This window comes from Desmodus rotundus, chromosome 3 (assembly GCF_022682495.2).
Source record: "Desmodus rotundus isolate HL8 chromosome 3, HLdesRot8A.1, whole genome shotgun sequence".
In the NCBI taxonomy this organism is placed as follows: domain Eukaryota; kingdom Metazoa; phylum Chordata; class Mammalia; order Chiroptera; family Phyllostomidae; genus Desmodus; species Desmodus rotundus.
Genome location: NC_071389.1, coordinates 108,685,061 through 108,700,534, shown reverse-complemented (window position 1 = coordinate 108,700,534; position 15,474 = coordinate 108,685,061). Strand labels below are relative to the sequence as shown.

The 15,474-nt window shown below is 46.2% G+C and overlaps 1 long non-coding RNA gene across 2 annotated transcripts; it reads left to right on the top strand.

The window, feature by feature from the left end:
- The first annotated feature begins 1,459 nt into the window (after positions 1 to 1,459).
- LOC123478765 (uncharacterized) lies at positions 1,460 to 11,450 on the top strand. Of its 2 annotated transcripts, XR_006654078.2 has the most exons (3): positions 1,460 to 1,554; positions 9,934 to 10,251; positions 11,288 to 11,450. It is a non-coding gene; the product is annotated as an uncharacterized lncRNA (long non-coding RNA). The 2 variants fall into 2 exon arrangements; XR_006654077.1 differs by lacking the exons at positions 9,934 to 10,251; positions 11,288 to 11,450 and adding an exon at positions 2,735 to 2,927 and having other exon boundaries at positions 1,465 to 1,554.
- The last annotated feature ends 4,024 nt before the right edge of the window (positions 11,451 to 15,474 follow it).

Here is a 15,474-nt window from a genome sequence, read left to right as displayed (position 1 = left end):
GAAGGAAAGTTTACATTCCGCGTCTTCGGGTTACAAATGACTGTTTAATCAGCATTCTCCCTACCTAACTGGGGCTGCTCGGCCCTTGGCCCTTGGGCCAGTGCAGCCCGAGAGCATTCCACACCAGCTGCAAGGCCTTTCAGCTCCTGGAAAATGGGGCTCGGTGAACTGAAAATTCCTGGAGCTAGTTTTTTCAAAGTGGAGCTCCGTGAGCATTAAATCGGAAGCTAAGCTGTAGGTGTCCTAGAGGATCTCAGGTTCTGAGAGCAGCCTTTTGAAGCTGCTCCTGCCAGAAATGAGGGTCAAGTTTCTTCCAGGAAAGTGAGAGGCTTCCAGAGGTTTTGACTGCAGTCAGGGCAGAAGCCCAGGAACCAGGACAGAATCAAGCCACAGCCTGATCATCCTGATTAATGAACAGTGCTGCCATTTTTTAAAAAGCAGTGTCTGGGGGACATTTTCAGTTCACTTTTAAAATTTAGGGACTAGAATGAGATCTCTTGAGCACTCCTCCCTTCCCATCTACCCCCCAGCTCTGGGTGCTCACACGCCCAAACTCAGGCCCCAGCGCTCTGCACACGGGCCACCCCGGGCCTTCCCACCAGAGTGCAAGCTTCTGGCGGGTGACCCTGGCCCTGGAGCTGCACCTTCCCCACACCGTCAGCAAATGTCAGTAAGGAGGCTTTTTAGGGATAATCATGACCGTTTTTTTCTTCTTTATTTCTGTTGCTGTAATTTACAGATAGTAAATTGCATAATTCTTAAGACCACTTTTACATCTGTACACATCTGGGCAACCAGCAGCTGGATGAGGATAGAGTATTTCCGGTCCCCCAGAGGCCCCCGTGGCCCCTCCCTGTGCCCAGAGCGGAAGGAAACACAGCTCAGACTCCTGTCCTCACAGATCTGGGTTTTCTGGTTGTGAACTTGGTATCAGTGGAATCACGAACCAGGTTCTCTGTGTGCCTAGCTTTTTTCACTCGACCGTTTATGTCTGTCATACTTATTCATATTCGTATGTGTAGTGTGATTAATTCTTTTCAAGGATGACTTTTTTTTTAAATGAATAAAGGTTTGTCCTTATACGGTCCTCGCTCCCCTGCTTTTTTCCTGATCCTCCTTCTCCTGCTCTGTTCAAATCAGTGTGTGAACTTGTCCTCAAAAGGTGATTTGGTTCAGTTGGAAATGTGGGTTCCAGGAGTCCATTTTGCTACAGAGAAAATCAACGTGAATATGCTCCCACCCCACACAGACATGTCTCCCCATCCTCAAAGGCTTATCGGGACCCATTCTAAAATGAGGGCTTGGCCGCAGCGCCAGGAATGTGAGACATTGCAGTACGTTCCTGGAAACCTCTGTGGAAATGCCTTCCCTGAAGTTGTCTAACAATTGGAGAGGATCCAGGTTGGTCCTGGAGTCTGGTAGAAGGGTTAGATTAGGTCTTCGGCCGTTGGAACACTGTGCTCTGTCGTGAGATCAGGGAGGGCAGCAGCGACCAGCAGCCAGAAGTGCCGTAGCTTGGTGTTGTCTGTGAAATAGATGGAAAGTGAACAAGAGGTAAGGAAGTGCGGAAGGAAGGAAGGAAGGAAGGAAGGAAGGAAGGAAGGAAGGAAGGAAGGAAGGAAGGAAGGAAGGAAGGAGGGAGGGAGGGAGGGAGGGAGGGAGGGAGGGAGGGAAGGAAGGAAGGAAGGAAGGAAGGGGGGAGGGAGGGAGGGAGGGAAGGAGGGAAGGAAGGAAGGAAGGAAGGAGGGGAGAGGGAGGGAGGGAGGAAAGATACTCCTCTGGCCAACTGTAAAGAAAGGTCAGTGATAAGTTAGGAGAGGAAGGAAGAGAGGACAAGTCTTAGTACCTTTTAGAATAGAGGGGAAGGAAATGACCAGACATGAAAGTGGGGTGGTAATGGGGAGAAACTGGATTTTTAAAATTGAAAACAATCAAACAATTGTGGGTACTATATATATTTATATGCAAAAACATAACAAACATGTAACTATAAGGTTGACCAGTAGATGTCAGGCGAAGACAATCTATTTTCTGAAACGAATCCGCCAGGCTGACTAATTCCTCCCTTAACAGAAACCGGCAGAGCAACTCAGAAGTGTGTGGCCCACTTGTCAAATAAAGCAAATGTAGGTCATCACACCCTAATAACCAAAAGCCCTGTAGGAAATATAGCTCCTTTTCTCAACTTTTTCCTTTCCTTCTCTTGACCCCAGCTACATTTAACTAGATATTGGAAATCAGGAAAGATGTGCTAAGTTAGAAAAACTATAGTTTGAGACGTGGTGCTGTTAAGACTTTTTTTTTTTTTAAGCTAAGAAAACTCAACTGTGGGACTCTGTCTTCACCAAGACAGATCTCCGAAGGTGCTGAGGCCCACCTCCATTGGGTCACCAGAAAACACGCACTGAGGTTCTGTATGCACCCTGGGGACTGTGCCAGGTGCTGGAGAGGACAGAGGGCCCCGAGGCAGGGTGTCGGCCTTCTAGTGCCGACTTCCTCACTCCCCTACCATTTCCCGGAGCGCCTGGCCCAAGGAAACGCACTGCTGGGTCTCCTGCCCTGAGGACCGTGCTTAGCACATACAAGAATTTCAATAAGTACACATTGCTTCTGAAATCTTGTATAAGCTATCAAGTATGGGATAGCACCCCAAATCCAACATTACATAATTAACCACTAAATTGTGCAGTTGGGACACCAAAGCATACTAAATTTTTTTTCTCCATTTTCCCAGGTTCCTTGTTCAGCTGAAACAAGGACCCCGTGATGTCTGTACCACTTCCCCAGCCGTTCTTGTGAGAAGTAGAGTGCATCCTTTCTCTTAAAGGTCACAGTTCAGTGAAGCCATTGTTCAAATTCTCCCCACTACACAGATTGAAAAACGGTGTGAAGAGGTTCAACTTGCCCACTGTCACAGAACTATCAAGCTTGCCTGTTAAATAGGTGACGCAGCAGAGTGTGGCCGGTGCTGCGGTGGCGCACAGCCCTCTGTGTCGTAGATGAAGGTGGCTGTTCGGTTGGGCAAGTGCGGCCAAGGACAAGGAACGGACTGCGCCTGTAGTGTGTGGCAGCACGCCTCAGGTGTCAAACTCCGGCCCAAAGGTCAGAAGTGTGGGCTGCTGGGTGATAGATGTGCCAGGGCAGATGTTCACTGTTGCCATGGCTACTAGAAGCAGAAGCATCCATTCCTGAATGGATTGTTCAACCTCAAGGATTCCTAGAGATGGTTAAGAGAAAGGATACCATTCAACCAAAACCCTGATAAAATTAAATAATCAGATGTTAGGTATGTCATCTAAGATCTCAGCTCAAGGCTGAAGTGTTTATAAAAGAGATCCTTTAACATATGGACACTTTCTCATGTTTTCCTCCTTGGATCTCCCATATCTGCCCTCTCCCTCTTCCTGCTCCCAATCTTCTTCTCATGTTTCACCTTTTCAGAGGAAAGGTACTTAGCAAACCTCTGGATGTTCCTGGCAGCAACTGTGATATTAAGCCCATCCGCTGCTTTCTAAGAACTCATGGTCCCCAGTGCCCAAGGCACTGAAACCAGACCCCAGGGCCGGGGGTTTTACACAGCAGCTCTGTTGCGGGATCTGTAAAAGTCCGTAAGTCCAGGAGGTCCACGTCGGGCACATCAACTTTCCCTCCCCCTGTGTGTCCCAACTGGTCTTTTAAATGAGCTTGCAGCTGGAAGACTACTTCTCTATGGGGCTGTTGAGACCTCTAAGGCATCGAGTTGACATTTTATCATCAGCCACTGTAACAAGGAAAACAGAGATTCAAGAGCTAGGCTGTCTTTGTGTGTGATCACCTGAAAGACATTGCCAAGCATTGTAGTTAAGAGCAGGGACCCAGGAGCCAGGATGTCTGGGTTTCCTTCCTGCTTCTGCTGCGTGGCTTTGAACAAGTCACTCACACTCTCTGTTTGCCTCAGTTTTCACATCTGTAAAATGGGAGTGATAACCATGACAACGATAAAGAGAGTTGTGAAAAGACTAAAGAATGAGCTAATATTTGTAAAGATCTTAGCACAGTATGAGACACAATCCACTCATGAATTTTCATCCAGCATTAAACCTTATTAAAATAACACTATACAAACCTCTCATTCTGCTTTGAACTCAGGAACCATGGCTCCCTGTAGAGTAACTGTTGATAGGAGTACAGATTTCAGAGCACACATAGACCATTGAGCTGAACGCACACTAACTCAGAGAAGGCTTTCTTCCCTTCACCTCTGATGAAAGGTTCAGTCTTTTGTGTTCTTGGGACCCTGTCACTTCTCTGATATCTGCTGCTCCTCAGAGGTAAAGATCCCGTGCTTCTTTAGCCCCATTTTCGATGATCTTTGTGTTCTAGCTGCTCCTGGTTTCCCCCAGTAAACAGCTTGCCTCCTATTACAACTTCAACTCAGAGACGCCAATAAACATTTCGTAAGCACCTACTAGCCCAGAGCCCTAAGAGGAATGCAAAGACGTTCCCATACTTCCTCTCAAGCCAGATGTGTGCAGGTCTCATTGAGTCATCACAAAAAATGGAGCAAATAACCTGGCTGAGGCCCAAAGTGCTTCAGGCAAAGTCACACAAGCAGGCAGAAGAGAAGGTGGCCTCAGAGAAGGTGGCGTTTGATTCATGCCTTACATGGTGAGATGCAACAAGGAGAGGCCTGGTCTCGGAGCTCAGGGGGTGTGAGGGGTTATTTACTCACCCACTTATTCCATAAACATTTGTGGAGAGCCCGCCATGTTTCCGACATCAGGTATGGTCCCTGCTCAGCCCCCTACCAGCTGCATGACCTTGGATGGTTTACAGCCTCTCTGTGCCCAGTCTACTCTTGTATGAAATGGAGAACGTGGTAATACCTAAACATCTACCTCCTAATAGTATCTGTCTCTAGATTCAAGTGCTCTTAGGACAGTACCTGCTACATAGTAAATGCTCAGTAAGGACTCGCTAATATTATTCTTGTCAAAAGTTGAACAAATAGTTGCTTTAGATACACTATCTGCCATCCCGAGGCTCACAAATATTGCTAGAGCAACAGACAGACAAATAATTACACTCTATGTAATCTCCTGGGAGATATCTCCAGTGATTTTTTGTGACCCTACTCCTCAAATTCTTGCAAACAACGAAAATGTCTTTATGTGTTCCTGCCTTTCTCATAAATTACATTAATGACATCTATTGAGCCTTTTGGAGGCAGCCAGGTGGCCCACCTGTTGAACTCCACAGGTCCCGGTCCATGCACAGGTCCCACCACACATGTAAAAAAATCAATTAAAAAACAAAAGGACAGTACAGATGGCAAAAGACAGATCTGAAAAGCCATTATAACACCAAATGGCAACTGTGGAGGCGAGCGCATTTTAGTGAAGGATGAAAGGCAGTCACCTGCGGGCGTGCGGCTCTGCACGGGGAGTGTATAATCCTTAAGGCATTCTAGGCTCTTGTCTCTGTCTTCTACTCACCGCCATCTGACCTCATACATTCCCAGGCCATTTTGGTTATCAATAACTCTAAAATTTGCATCTGTAAACCCACCTATGAAGTTCCTAAATCATACAGGCATCTCCACAGGAATATTAGGGTCACCTCAAGCTCCACGTGTCCCAAATGAACTCGTGGTCTCATCCTCACGCCTGTGGGGGCTGTGCCACTGTTCCCTGTTGCCGAAGCTGGAACCCCATGTCCTCCTGGCTCCCTCAGCCCCTGCTGTCCACAGCGGCCAGTCTGCACCGAATCTGCCCCATCCTACCCCCCCCCCCCCGAGCTCTTCCCACTTCACCCGGCCCCCTCCTCCTGACACCCATGTTCCGCCTCCAGGATCTCAGGCAACCATATCATTTATACATTTTCTGGCCCACAGGTGCCCATCACTTGTGGGCCAGAAAATTTATAAACTACGCCACTAGTAATTATACTGCTGCTCCAGGTTTTTCATTCACTTTTCCCCCCCGTTGTATAGATTTCTGTCAGTCACTTGGGGGACTACAGGTAAACACATCAGAGAGCATGCGTACATTCAGCATAACCCTTGACCTTCACAACCGTCCTGTAAAATGGTGGGGCAGGTGGTCTCAGCACCATCGCAGATGAGAAGCCTGAGGTGGGCAGTGCCCATCGGTGGCTCAGTAACCGAGCAGAGCTGGGGCAGGAAGCCCGGCAGCCTGGCTCGTCACCTTCCAGTGCCCCCACACCCCAGCCCACCCTCGTGTGCTGGCCTTCTAGGAAAATGTTGTCCCACCCTCAAATTTATAATCTGTGGGGTCAAAAACAAGAGAAGGCCACTCCCTTTCTTTGTGATACAAGAGGCATGGACAAGGTGGAAAAAATACATAAAATGTAATTTTAAAGGGCCCTGTCCTGGCAACGCCCCAGCCCTGGCAGCCCCTCACTAGCCAGGTTCTTCCTCAATGTGGGTTCACATGAACAATGACTCTCTCCCACCTTGACCTTAATTCCAGTCTAGTTCCCACATCCCTTCAAAGTCACTCCCCTTGGTTGGTGCTAAAGGAGAAAGTTAGAGTGAGAGGAAAGGGTCAGTGCTTAACCGGGCCCAGTCTAAGCAGGAATCCAGGGCTACACAAACCCAGACCTGAAGGAGATCAGCTAGGGCCTCCTCCTCTGTCCCCACCTGTGAGCATGTCCTCCCCAGCCCTCTCCTGCACTGACCCGGTCGGGCTAATGACAGCCAGTCCCGATGGCCATGGCTCTTCACCCAGGGTCTGTGGAGCCACAAAGTCTGGGGGCAGAGTCAGGACGTCCATGAAGTGGGATGGAGGAAAAATGACGTCTCTATTTTCACTCACCTTGAACTGTAACTTGTTTCCTATAAATTGTGAGTGGACCCAGAGACAGACACAAACCACAGCTGGGACGGCCCTGGCTGGAGTGCTGTCACAAACAGAAAGTAGGAATTCTCCTATCCCATCACGATTGCTGCACACAGCTCAAAACACCATTCACACTCAGCATTTCTTCAAAACTATGGTCACTCTTAAACCCACTGTTAAATGACAATATTTAATGCATTAATAAAGACACATATGCATTTCTATTTGATAAATTTACTCGAATTTTAAAATATTTTTATAACTGCATTTGAATATAATTAGTTCCTCTGATAATTCTATGCAATTAATCTGATGCACATAAACACATTGTTCCAGAACAGTCCGCGGGTGTCACCAGGTTGCCAAACAGGCCCGTGACACAAGCAGTTCAACCCCCTGCATAGCACCCCCAACCCCTGACATCCCACAACCCTGCTGCTGGGGCCCCTTCTTTGTGCCCAACTTCACTCCACCCTGCCTGTTTGTTTGCTCTTAAACTGGCTACGCACCACGGGGCGTAGATTAACAGATTAACATTTCAGACGTGGGAGACTCCTTCTTCTGGCCACACAAGGTGCCTAGGGACCCCTGGGGGGAAAACCCACTTTTTAATTCTGCAAGAGATGTTTTGGGTGGGGTGTTGACACTGAGCCCTGAGGAGACTGGGCTACCTACAGAAATCTCAAGGACCCTAGGAGAGAAATGCGGACCCTTTGTGGTAACCGTGGCGTGACGAGAAGGGAGACTTAGCTGAGGCTGGGACGGTGGGAGGGGAGTGGAGTGAAGGACAGATCCGAGAGCCATGGAGGAGACACACTGATCAAGTTTGGAGACTGGGTTGATGAGGAGTTGGAGTGAAAGGTAGGACTTGGATTTTGGCGGGTAAATGCATTGCTGGTGGCTCCTTCCCACGCTCGGAGCTGCTGACTGCCTGTCCTAACCACCTTAGGACTTCTGCTTGGTGGGGACCCTAGGCTGCTGGCTCTTTGGATTCAGCTTATGGGAGGAGATTAAAGTAGAGGGTTAAAGTTACATCTGAGGCTTATTTTTTAAAATAAAAATGTTAAATTCATTTTAGCTTCTGTAATTGGTTTTTGTTCAACATTTCTCACAAAGATTTAACAGAAAGCTTAACTGGAGGGATTTTTTGTGTCGGCACACCACACTGCAACCGAGGACTGAAAATAACCATGCTCCTTTTCTATGTTTTACTTAGGAAACTTGAAGATGCTCTTTGTCCACCATCCCTTAAAAACTTACCACCACCATGTCAAATGACGTGGGAAAGTTTGTCTAGTCGTGGGGCAACTGCAATGAGGTGGAGAGTTCCTATTTGAAATCTAAATTCCATCGGACAGGGGTCCAATATTCTGGAATTGCAAACATTCGAAGATCAGACAGGCCCAAAATGACTGCAAACAAGAGGCAACATCTGTGTGCTGGTTGAGGATGGAGGAATCCACAGTGGCCTTGGCCCCTTGTCTTCATTTCAGCACATGGTTCTTCCTCTTCTCTTGATGAGTCCTCCTCACTTGAGGCCACAACTTAACCTCACTTTCTCAGAAGAGCCACCCTCTGTGGCCCCTGTAACAAAGCACCACAGACTAGGGTCTGAAACAGCAGAAATTTATTCTTTTAAGTTCTGGAGGCCAGAAGTCTGAAATCAAGATACCAGCAGGATGGGATCCTTCTGAGGGCTGAGAGGGAGAATCTGGCATGGATCTCTCTCCTCCTCTCGGAGATGGCCATCTTCATATTCACATGGCTTCTCCCTGCGTGTGTCTGTGTCCCGATTTCCCCTTCTTTAAGCACACCAGTCATAGGATAAGGGCCCCACCCTAACGACCTCGTCTTAACTGACTACATTTGCAATGACCTTCTTTCCATGTTTCAGTTCCATTCTGAGGTACTGGGGTTGGGGCTTCAACGTGTGCATTTTGGGGGAACACAGTTCAGCCCATAGAGTTCAGGTTCCCCACTGTAATCTGTCACCAAATTCTATTCTTTGTCAAAGTGGTCAGTAGAGCCTGTGACGATGCAGGCATTTGGCTGGTTGGTGTTTGTCTCGCACCACAAGCTCCTTCGCTGGGGAGACTGTCTGCTTGTTGATTGCTGTATCCCCCGTGCTTAGCCCAGTGCCGGTGAACAGCCAGTAAGTAAAAGGTATTCACTGAACTGGTTTATGATTGAACAGATAAGGAAATAAAGATTATTTCTAATAGCTAATGTAACACCTAAAAGGCCAATGATAGACAAGTGTCTCCATCAGCCAGACACTGTTGTGTGCGACACAGCTACCACAGTGGTTTACTGCGCAGCTGGCGAAGTCCGTTTCTGAAGAGTTTTGAACAATGTGGAGAAATGCCTATGATTTGCCATCGAGGGGCAGGGTGGAATAGAACTGTGTGGGCCGTCTTATTTGAAAAAGAAGAGGAAAATGAGATAACGTCCACCATTGAATCTTAGGGCGAGTGAAAATCCTGGTACGAACTTTGATCAAATTTGTAATTTTCCACATTGAATTTATTTAACTCTTCTGAGTCATTCACTCGGTGCCTTCATATTAAGGCTAAGCTATTATTAGCGCCTTTAAAAATTAAGATTCTATTAACTATCCTGTATTCTTTGGGGCATAAAAAATGGGGAGATGAGGAAATAAATAGGGCCTGTTTGTGCTTCTTTGAGCTGACGTAATCTTCTTAGTCACTCATTCTGTCGTTAGGAAAACCACGTCTGGTCATATGTAAGAATAATGGCTTTGAATTTATTTGGCATACTTGTTCTTTAAAATTGAAAAGCCTTTATTTTTCTGATTTCAGAACTAGTACCTGCTCATTATTAAAAAATGACATATCAAAGTAAAATAAAAACTTAAAGTATCTTAAAATTGTGCCTCAAAGCAATAACCACTAATTGCATTTTGGCAATAGTCTCCAGAGCCGTCTGACTGCACATGCATCAGCTCCCACAAGCGCCGAGCAGAAATGAGCCCACGCTACACGACAGCCTACAAATTGCTTTTCATTTTAAAACTTTGTTTTGGCCATTGTTTCACATCCGTTTTCATGCACCTCTCTGGTTCTTTTTACCCCAGGTGGGTCTCAGGCTCAGGCACATCACCCTACGGTCTACAGAAAGTACGCCAGATACAGGAAGGTGACCGGTCACCCTCCCAGAAGCATGACGGTCAGGGCCCAGATGCCCAGATTGGTTTATACTCTGCCGCTCATTGCTTTTGTCAGCCGTGGACACCTGTTTCACTTTCCAGTGTGCTGCTGTGATCGGATGAACCGTACGTGGAGTCTATGGGTGGGAGCTCCTATGTAAGTTGCAAAAAAGAGAACCAAGGCGCCTCTGTGCTTCTGGAGCTAAACATTCCACCACACTGAAGAATTCTCCAAAGCTTCCAAAGGTTAGTGGAGTTATTTCCATCCTTCTGAGCTGCAACTAAGTATGTGAAACTGTATCATGTGACAAAGAATACAGATTAAGTATCTTTTAAGTGGCATGGTGATGGGATGGGGCGTGGCTATGGGTGTGTTTGTATCTGTGTGTCTGTGTTTTACTAACAATTTAGTAAATTGCAGTCTCTACATTTTGTTGTAAACTCACAGTCTTCACACGACCTCAAGATTTCTGAATGATTTATAGACATTGTTTTTTCTGTTGTTTAGTGATTAAAAAATTATATATTTAAGTATATTGATACATCAGTACATCTGAAACATCAGAATTACATTCTGAGGTATTGGATAAAAAGTCAAGCTTACTGTAGAATCTGTAAACAGCTTTCCTCCTCACAGTTGGAATTACATGAAGTTATTTTTAAAAGTGATTTCATTGTTTAGCATTATAGAACATTACATAAGACAATCTATCGGTTATCTCATAGGTAGGACAATTTGTTCGTTAATTTAACAGAGCAACTCTGTTCACCTTCTTTCAAGGTTTAGTACAGAATTTAACAGCCCACAATAAGAAAGGGGCTCTAGGGAGCATTATTCCTGCCCACAATCAATGTATCGCCCATGTTTATTGGCTTCACCTTTGAAATGATGCGTGGCGCCAAACCCGTCCTTTTATGTAGAATTAGGAGATGTATTTGCAAGAACAACGATTACACATTATTTTACAGAGATGAAGACTTAACTAGAGCAAGTGACGAGGAAACACAAAAAAGAACCTTGAGCTTGACCCTGGACTTTGAAATTCCATTGGCACAGTATTATGGTGTTCTCCTTGTCTAATGTCTGGGCAACATTGAGGAGGAAACTCTACTGGCCCATTCCCTGAGATCACGCCACAGTCAACCTCATGCCCAGCCCTGGTGGGAGAGAGTTGAATACTTTCCCGATCAATCTGCCACTTGAGCTGGGGTCCTGAACACAATAGGAGCAGGCCTGACAAACTTGGACTTAATTCACTAATGATTTTTATTCTGTTTCTAGTGTTCTTTCTGAAAGAAGTTCAAGAAACAGAAGCAAACTGAGGCTGCCATTAAACCCAGCTCCGTCTATGCTGCAGGCATTGCTCTAAGTATTTTTCTGTTTATCCATCTTCCCATGAGACAGGGGTCCTGGTGGGCACAACCTGGGTGGTAGACCTCCAATAAATGTTTCCTGGTGAACAAGTACAGAAATACATAAATGAAGTCCTGGGTTGAGCCCGTGGAGCATGAGGTCTTCCATGGCTGGCAGAGCCACTGGGTGTGGTGACCCCAGACTCACAGTCAGGTCGGTACCTCAAGCCCTTATGGACTCAGTGTTTTCTCAGGGTGGAATCTTGCATTGTTTGCCTGGGGGCAAACAAATGTTTCTTGTTTCTTTAAAGAAAGAATTTTCTTGTGTCAGAGACTCTTTCCATAGAAAAAGCAGAAAGGCAATGAAACAAGCTCTCTAGAGCAGAAATGAAATGGGAGATGGAGAGAGGGGGAGGGAGGAACAAAGGATGTATTTAGAGCCTACGATGTACAGTGTATGGAGGTAGGGTTTTCACACACATTGTTCAAATTTATTCCTCCACCAAAAGACCCTGAGGGAGGTATTATGCCCACTTCAAAAATTTTAAAAACAAAAAAACCAGAATCATGGCCTTGGCAGGTGGTTCAGTTGGCTGGAGCATCATCTCATACACTAAAAGGTTGTGGGTTCAATCCCGTGTCAGGGGCAACAACCAACTGATCAATCTTTCTCTCTCTCTCTCTCTCTTTCTCTCTCCCCCCCCCCACCGTCATTCCTCTCTCTCTCTCTAATAATCAACAAACTTGGGTGAGAATTTTTTAAAAAGCATGGAGAAGTTAAGTGTTTCCCCCCAGATCACATGGCTATCATGTGGAAGAGCTGTGGTTTGAACACTGGATTAACTACTTCAGTCTAGAGTTGTTTATGCTGAGACAGGGCCAGTGGATACTGGGGAACTGACCTGGTTTTCCTGAAGATGTGAGCTATGCATGAAAGATACATCACAGTTGTTCATTTAGAAGTGGTAATAACTCATTAAAGAATTTTTACATTGTTTTATATTAATAGATATCCCTGAAAAGTGTTTTATACATCTTGCCTCATCTAACACACAATCTAGCAATGTAGATGCAACTATCATCCTCATTTTACAAATGGTGAAATTAATGCTTAAGATAGTGCACAGACAAAATAATCTTGAAAAAAGAACAAAGTTGGAGAAGTCACTCTTTCTGATTTCAAAACTTATTAAAAAGCTACAGTAATCAAAACAATATGATACTGGCATAAAGACAAATATATAGACCAATGAAATAGAATAGAGAGCCCAGAAACAAACTCTTGCATATATGGTCAAATGATTTTCAACAAGGGTGCCAGGAGACATTCAATGGGGGAAAAGACAGTCTTTTCAACAAATGGTGCTGGGACAACTGGATATGCCCATGAAGCTAGACCCTTACCTAACACCTTATACAAAAATGGACCAAGGACTTAAACACAAGAGCTAAAACTATACAACTTTTAAAAGAAAATATAGAACAAAAGTTTTGTGATATTGGATTTGACAATGATTTCTTGGATGACACCCAAAGAAAGGTACAGGCAATAATATATAAAATTCAAACTGAACTTTATGAAAATTAAAAATTTTGTACATCAAGAGATACTCTCAACAGAGAAATAGGTAATCCATAGGATGAGAGAAAATAGTTGCAAACCATATAGCTGATAAGGGATCAATATCCAGACTACATAGAGAACTCCTAAGACCCAACAACACAAAAAACAAATAATCCAATTTACAAGCGGGCAAAGGACTTGAGTAGATGTTTCTCCAAAGAAGACATACAAATGGCTGTTGAGCGCATGAAAAAATGCTCAACATCACTAATTATCAGGGAAATGCAAGTCAAAACCACAATGAGATCTCACCTCACACCTGTTAGGATGGCCATTATCAAAACAAACAAGCCAAAAGCACAAACAAAAAACCCCAGAAAATAACAAGTATGGGTGAACATGTGGAGAAATTGGAACCCTGTGCGCTCTTGGTGCAACTGTATTATAGCCACTGAAGAAAACAACTTGGTAATTCCTCAAAAAATTAAATTTAGAATTATTGTAAGATGCAAAAGAACAAATTCTGTGTGATTCCACTTATATAGTTACCCAGAGTAGTCAGATTCATAGAGTCAGGAATTAGAATGGTGGCTGTTGGGGGCTGGAGGGAGGGAGCAATGGGAATTAGTGTTTAATGGTGTGGTGGTTAATTTTATCTGTCAACCTGACTGGCCCCTGTGGTGCCCAGGTATCTCATTAGAGTTCTGGGTATTTTCAAGGTTATCAAAGGAGGGCTGAAGAGCCGCACCATCTCTGCACCCTTGACCAGGAACAAATAACACCCAAGGGTGTTGAGAATCCTTTTGCTGTCCTAGGTTATTTTTATGAAGTGAACCTGAGTCTATTGAGAAAGTACAGATGGGTGGTGACCCAGGCCCCTGAGGATCTTCTAGAAGTAGCATCTTAGGGTGAATCACGAAGGTCAAATGAGCCACCACCCAGGCAGCTGGAGCTGCCAAGAGAAGCATGGTGGTCACACACACCTGCTGCTGCCTGGTCTTCCTCCCATGTGTCAGCACTCCTTTTGGGGGCCCCAGGCTGACTACAGCCCACAGGAAGAGGCTCTGAGCACACGGTGTTTGCCTACTGGCCAGGGGCATCAGATGGTTGGGCGTGTCTTTGTACAGAGAGGGCAGGGGACAAAACATATGCCTGCTGGAGCCTGTACCTGTTCATGCCAACTCCTCAGCCCTGCACATCGGCTAGAGGTGTGCATCCCTTCCTTTACCCCCAGGGAATGCAGTCTCACGGGGTGAAGATAACCTCCTAGAATCCCTAGGATGAGAAAGATCATTCTCCCAGCTTCTGAGGAACAGATTGTGATATAGCACAAATCTGTCCCCATTCTCAACAGCACCCTTAGCACCCCCGGGTGCAACTGGCTTCTCAGCATGGCCACCCTCCCGGGCCCCCCACCCCTGGGCTGCAGACGCACAAAGAGCTCATGCAACGTGCATGATTTCTTCCTCTTGGTCCCGCTGCACCAGCGACTCTCTCTGCCTGTGTTTTAAATATAGGTTTTATTATTATTCAGGTATGCTGAGGCCAACAGATCAAGAGCAACTGCCATTGATAAGACACTTTATTATTCACAGTTCCCAAGAGGAGGGGACACACCATGCCATGCAGGGCCATGGAGAAGCACTGGGTCATTCTGGATGTGGATGGTGAGGGGAAAATGTGAGCAAGAGCCTTTACTGTGGTTTCTGTGGGGACCAGCAGATAAGGCAGGGCAAACAGGCTTAGGATTAGCTGGTTTGAGTAATTTCAGCTGGCTCTGGGGCATAAGGACTGTCTCTAGTTGTCCGGCACCTGGCTCTGGGTGGCTGGGCAGGTAGATAGCGGCCCTGAGTGTGAGAGCTCCACAAAGGAGAAGCGGGGTGCTGGCTCTGGACTGGCAGGTTTGCACATGACAGATGAGCTCTGGGCCGGTCTCGCTTCCTCTAGGAATCAGCTAAGCCTAGGACGGGTGGCCCCTCCGATCGGCAAGGCTCCAGATGTCAAAACATTAGTACAGAAACTACAAAGTGTGGTTAATACAGCCTGAAATGTCTCTCCCTTCATCCCTGATGGGCAGCATTCATGGCCTAAGGCTCTGGAGGTTCCCATGTAACCTGAGGTCAGCCAGGCAGTGTCTCTGAACCTTGGTTCCCCATCTGTGGAGGGCCATGGGGCAAAGTGTGGGAGATGTGGCCAGCACTGTGTAGGACACACAACGAGCACTGAACGAATGTCAGTTTCCTCCTCTCCAGACTTGTGCTTCCAAGAAACAGCTCAGGTGTTTTCCTCAGGGGAGCCTCCCACCCCTTGGTCTGCGTGGTTTGTGTCTGTCATACCCTGTGGTTGCCTCTCAGCACTACCACACTAGATGGGATGTGTCTGTCTGCCCCACCAGACAGGCAGCTCTTCAAGGGCCGGCACAGGTCTGAATCCTACGGGCCCACCACAGACCTTGGCTCCTGGTCACAGGGGCTTGCTCGGCAAACATTTGCAAATAAACAAATTAATTGTGGGTTTGCCATGTCCATTGTCTCCCGAAGGAATGTTCCTTG